Source organism: Lathyrus oleraceus, chromosome 2 (genome assembly GCF_024323335.1).
Source record: "Lathyrus oleraceus cultivar Zhongwan6 chromosome 2, CAAS_Psat_ZW6_1.0, whole genome shotgun sequence".
In the NCBI taxonomy this organism is placed as follows: Eukaryota; Viridiplantae; Streptophyta; class Magnoliopsida; order Fabales; family Fabaceae; genus Lathyrus; species Lathyrus oleraceus.
The window spans coordinates 272540413-272546122 of NC_066580.1; the positions used below are offsets into that span (position 1 = coordinate 272540413).

At 40.8% G+C, this 5710-nt stretch overlaps 1 non-coding gene across 1 annotated transcript; it reads left to right on the forward strand.

Annotated features, from left to right (window-relative positions):
* The first annotated feature begins 5241 nt into the window (after nt 1–5241).
* On the forward strand, nt 5242–5348 carry LOC127124500 (small nucleolar RNA R71). The gene has a single exon (XR_007803984.1). It is a non-coding gene; the product is annotated as a small nucleolar RNA R71 (small nucleolar RNA).
* The last annotated feature ends 362 nt before the right edge of the window (nt 5349–5710 follow it).

Sequence of the window (5710 nt, forward strand, 5' to 3'; positions counted from 1 at the left end):
GGACATCCTTCACAGCATCACAAGGAGCACTATCTGATAGACTTCAGATATTACTGAGTCCCCAGCTTGGGCCAGAGGAACCCATACATACATTGGGATATACACTCTCATCCCACTACTAGAGACATTCTTCCATAGATAGCTCAGAACTTCTACCACAAGCTCCAAGAGATGAATAGAGAACACCTCCTTTTGTCTTCAACTTAATACTTTTCTGCTCAAAAGTAATTTGTCTCAGACTTTCCTCAAGAATAACCAGCTGTCTTATGTTGATTATCTTGATTCTTCGAACTCACTTCTGAGATAGACCAACTGCCACTGGTTGATTACCTCCTTCATGAATTCTCATATGAAAAGATCAAATGCTGCCTTTTGACCTTCCCAAGTTTATCAGACTTCTCCCAAAGATATTCTGACCTTTCAAGTGAGATTTGAACTTGAAGTGTCCAATCTACAGCCCTGTAGATCCTTCTATCTCAAGTTGATGTGCCACTTCATCAACTAAGACTCTGATGCAGAACCGAATGTCACAACATTGTGCTTGACATCCAGCTGTTGAATTCAGCTCCTTCTTCTGCCACTTGAAAGAACTTCCTCCCTTCACAGAACAAGAGTTCAATGTTCTCATAGACTTGATTGTGGAACCAAGTTTGAGTAAACAACCTCCATCCTGTAGATTTGCAGTTAAGTCATCCAAGCTCACACCTTGATGAATCCCTGCTTCTTCTCCAAAGACATCAGACACTCTGATGTATGAGTCTTCAGAAGGACCAGTTAGAAACTAACCCTTCAGCTCTACCAAGGATTCCACATCCTAAGGCAAGGCTGTTTCCATGATGTCAAGACTACTGCCACTTGTTCTTGACTTCACAGTGTGCATAAGCTAATGCACTTCCTTACCTAGATCAGAAATAAACTGATCCAAGTAACCACCATCAAGACTATGATGTCTTCTTCTTCTTGTACATACCAAGGCTGAACATGTTTCTTGCCAGGAAACCTTTTCAGAGATCATATGCTTTTGCTGCCACCAAAGAGATAGATCATAACTCAATGTACTATCCTTCCTGTGATTCTTCACAGGGTCTTGAAGAAGAGATGTTCCAACATCTTTAAGAACATCAGTTGTCTTGAGCTCCAAGGATAATCAATTAAATACTTGTACTTGACACAAGTAGACATTGATCTTAAATCCTTTCCCAATTATCCTTTCAGATACTTCCACCATAAGAATACTTTGAAAATACTCTTCTAGTGTCAACATCTTCTGCTTGCAAGCACCTCAACAGTCTTGAGACTCTTTTCAGATTAGATTCACCCTTAGGAATGAGAGAGATGAATCCTTCCTTGCAAATGTGTCACACATCAACCAGAACCCATGTGACACAGGTCAACAGCCAACCTGACCCTAGGCTGACCAAACGTGAGGGGGTTGACCAAAACTCCCCCTCAAATCAACAATCATGGAAACTCCACACCAATATCCATGCATTGTATACAAATGTCTCAACATGACATCCACCATCCCTTACCAGTGGCAACTAACTCCTCCAATCACACCAATCAGGCTTCAGCTGATCATAAGTACTTGTGAGACACACACCAGTCAATAGTAGATATGCATTGCCAGAGCATATTACCTCAACCAACCTCTGAATCTTCATATTCTCACTCCTAGTAAGAACTGCCACTTCTGAACGTGGTGTTTGAATAACAAGATTCATGGTTCCAATCCCCTTAAATGATATCACAATCAGGTTACCCCATTATTGACTGCTAACATCCAGGAGGCTTGTCTTCCAACACATCATAGTACTTCAGGGAACAACTATCCAATCCTGATCAAATTGCAGGAAGATGCCTAACAGCAGGAGATTGCACAATGTCACATCTCAACCAGCTCAACTTCTAGGGATGACCTTCTTGAGCACACACCCAGTTGACCCTGCTCTTGTCAACTTAGCACACACAGATGTCTCCTCTTCCAGGTCAGGAGTAGGTTCCAAACAGAATTAACCCTTTGTTTGAACCCTAATACATCTGCTCTTCAACCAGTAGCTGCATACTTGTTGAACAACATGTTCTAACATCACATAGAACATTGGTTCCACTTCCTTGGAACAAACCTTCCTTGAAGGTCTTCAAGGTCTTCATATACACTACTCAAGAGAGTAAGAGAATCAGTAATTAAGTGACTCTTACCATCCTGAAGTGAGAACGTCATGATGAGTGGACTTGAGGAGACTCAAGTATCTTTGACATCTTCAGTAGATTATGATGAGATCTTGAACACAGCAGCCTTTCATCCACATGAGGGGAAACTTCATCAGAGTTTGAGTTCTGCCAGGTATTATGCAGCGGAAATCATAATACAACTCAACCTGTGAACACACACTTCACCAGATTGGCCTCCAAGACCATACCAGGTTTGTATGTGATTAAGTACTGGCACAGCTGTCTCACACTCAGGCCAATTGCCAATCTCCAGAGACAGGAACACACCATTCCTGTCATGAACAGTCCATCCACCTACTTCAAGGGACCATTCAGGGAATTGCAGAACCTTACACAGGGTCCAGCTTCAGTACTAACATAACTCCTTGCCAGCTACCAGAAAGTATCACCCATGGATCTCATCCAGAGACAGAACAGGATGCCTGCTCTGATACCAATTGAAATTCTGGTGTAGTCAGTATTCAGATGTTCTACTTCAAGTCATGACATCTGATCTAACATTGTACTTATTACAGCAAGACAGTTATTACACTCTGTACTATTGTGCACCTTTTTACAGTGTCACAACCTCTCCTTCTATGTCATCCTATAGAGGAGGAACAATTTGTTATGGGCACCATAACATTCACCACTGTTGTTTTCCTGCACAGTTGCCATCATGATGTCTCAATCCTGTTTTGAACATCATCTGTTACATTGTTCCAGTTTGTTGGTCATGTACTTGTATTTCCTAGATTAAAGGTTGTAACAAGTTAAACTAATCTCCACTTATTAAGGAGCTAACAAATAGATTATTTGTTAGGTTCATTAATTGTAGCTTAGTTGTTAGTTTCCTAGATTTTAGAACAGCTGGTGGATTCCTGAAGAATAGCCTGAGAAAATTCTGAAACAGATAAACTAACCATCCAACAATATAGCATATGCTGTCAGGAATGAATGTCACAACATTCCGTCTGACATCCAAGCCCAGAACCATATGCTCAGTCTGTTTAGTTCCTGAACACAGACTGCTAAATTTGCTGTACTGTAAAAGACCAACCAGTCTCTACTTCAGTATCAGCTTACTGGAAGAACTGTCAAGACATCCAGTTTGACAGTTTCACACTGCTCTTTTGGCCTTGTCTGATATGCTTTTGAAAACCAGACTTCACTACATACTGAACTGAATTCATCAGCTTATTAAACAGTATGTGCTGTTGTTGATGAATGTCAAAACATTCTGATTGACATTCCAACAGAAGGCTATGTATCAGGTCTGCTATTATCTTGATGAACAGACTGGAATACATGCTTAGTTATGGCAGACATGATTATATCATACAGAAGGAAAACAAACACAGGAAATTGTTAACCCAGTTCAGTCCAACATGACCTACATCTGGGGGCTACCAAGCCAGGAAGAAGATCCACTATTAGTAGTATCAATTCAGAGTTAAACTCCCCCGTTTACAACTCATCACTTAATCCCTACCCAATGCAATCTATACCTAGGAACTCCTAGATAGAAACCTCCAGTTTCCATTCCTATCACTACAAATACAATGTAATGTGCAAACACCTTGAACTTGCTTCACAGCTTCATTCAAGAACATAATCACTCTTGCCTACAGGCTTTGAGTGACAAACACTCTCAGGTTTACCACTGAGAAACACATGGTAACCTTCCCACAGATTGGGAGGTTTACCTTACACACACCCCTAAAAATTCATTCTAAGAGGCTTACAAAAACTAGATTACAATCAGCTATTTATAACCTAATCACCCAACTGGATTTGGGCCTTCAGAAAGCTGCAGCAGACTTGTTCTTTGCTGTTACAACTACAACAGAAAATTTCTGCTAAAAACAAGGTCTTCAAGTTCCTAATCTCTCTCCATATATATCTCCATATTTTGAGCCTATATATATTCTGAATTAGTCTTCAAGTCCTCCACAAGGGAGTTAGGATATTCACCAGATATCCTTGCTGATCCCTTGACATATACTGAATTAATTAATTCAGTCTTCTACACATGTGCGATGTCACAGACCTGACGTCGTGACATCGTACATGACATGTTGGTCCAGATGTTGAATTTCTTCAACCCAACATATTAAAACAACAGAGGTGGATACATTATTTGTTTTCTAAAATTAATGCCAATCCTGAGGTATCAACAGGTTTGGTGGCTCATCATAAGCGTTCCCACTTCGTAGGGTAATGACATTGGCTTATCCTCTCGGATTTTATTGAGGTTGTCTAGGGAACTGTCCTCCAGGTGTAGTCTGAGGGGCTTGGTTTAAAGCTACCTGAGAGATATGGGTTTCGAGCATCTTGGTGTGAGTAACTATTTGGTCAAACTTGGTTCCTAACTGGGTAATCAGTTTGTTAATGTGAATGTTTTGGTTCATGAACTCTTTGTTTTGTTGGGTTTGAGCAGTGATAAAATTTTCCATAATTTTCTCAAGGCTCTGCTTTGGTGGTACAGGTTACATAGGTTGATTTGGTCTTGGGGCTTGATAACCAGGTTGTCTCGGAGGTACATTATTTTGGAGAGGGTTATTGTTTTTATAGGAGAAGTTCGGGTGATTCCTCCATCCAGGGTTATAGGTATTCGAATATGGGTTCCCATGGGTGTAGTTCACTTGCTCGGAGTGGGTTTCATTTAATAGACTGCATTCTGCAAATTGTTGTCCTTTAGTTCCACATATCTTACAATCCGACGAAACTGCTGCTGCAATATTCAGGTTTATACACATATGCTCGACCTTAAAGGCTAATGTGTCCATTTTAGCTTGCATCATGTCTATAGAGCTTAGTTCATGCACTCCTCCTTAGGCTTCCTTCTTCTCAACTGTCGCTCGTTCGACTCCCCATGATTGATGGTTTTGAGCCATATCTTCGATGAGGGCACTAGCTTCAAGATAATGTTTGTTCATCAGCGCACCGCCTGCGGCAGCGTCGATGGTCATCTTAGTGTTATAGTGAAGTCCATTATAGAAGGTTTGAATGATTAACCAATTTTCTAAACCATGATGTGGGCATGCTTGTAACGGCTCTTTATATCTCTCCCAAGCTTTGAACAACGATTCTTCTTGGTTTTGAGTAAATCTAGTTATGTGGTTTCGAAGAACGGCGGTCTTACTTGGGGGAAAATATCAAGCAAGGAATACTCTTCTAAGGTTATCCCAAGTCATAATGGAATTGGGAGGAAGGGAATGTAACCATGACAGAGCTTTTTCTCTGAGGGAAAAAGGGAATAATCTTAAACGGATTGCCTCAGGAGAAGCTCCATTGGTTTTAAAAGTGTCTGCTAATTGGAGAAAGATTTTTAAATGTTGGTTTGGGTTCTCAGTAGCGAGACCTGCGAATTATCTATGTTGCACTAGTTGCAACAGGGAAGGTTTAAGTTCGAAATTATTAGCTGGGATGGTTGGGTTTACTATACTATAACTAGGTTCTTCGTTGGATGGTTGGGCGAAGTCCTTAAGAGGTC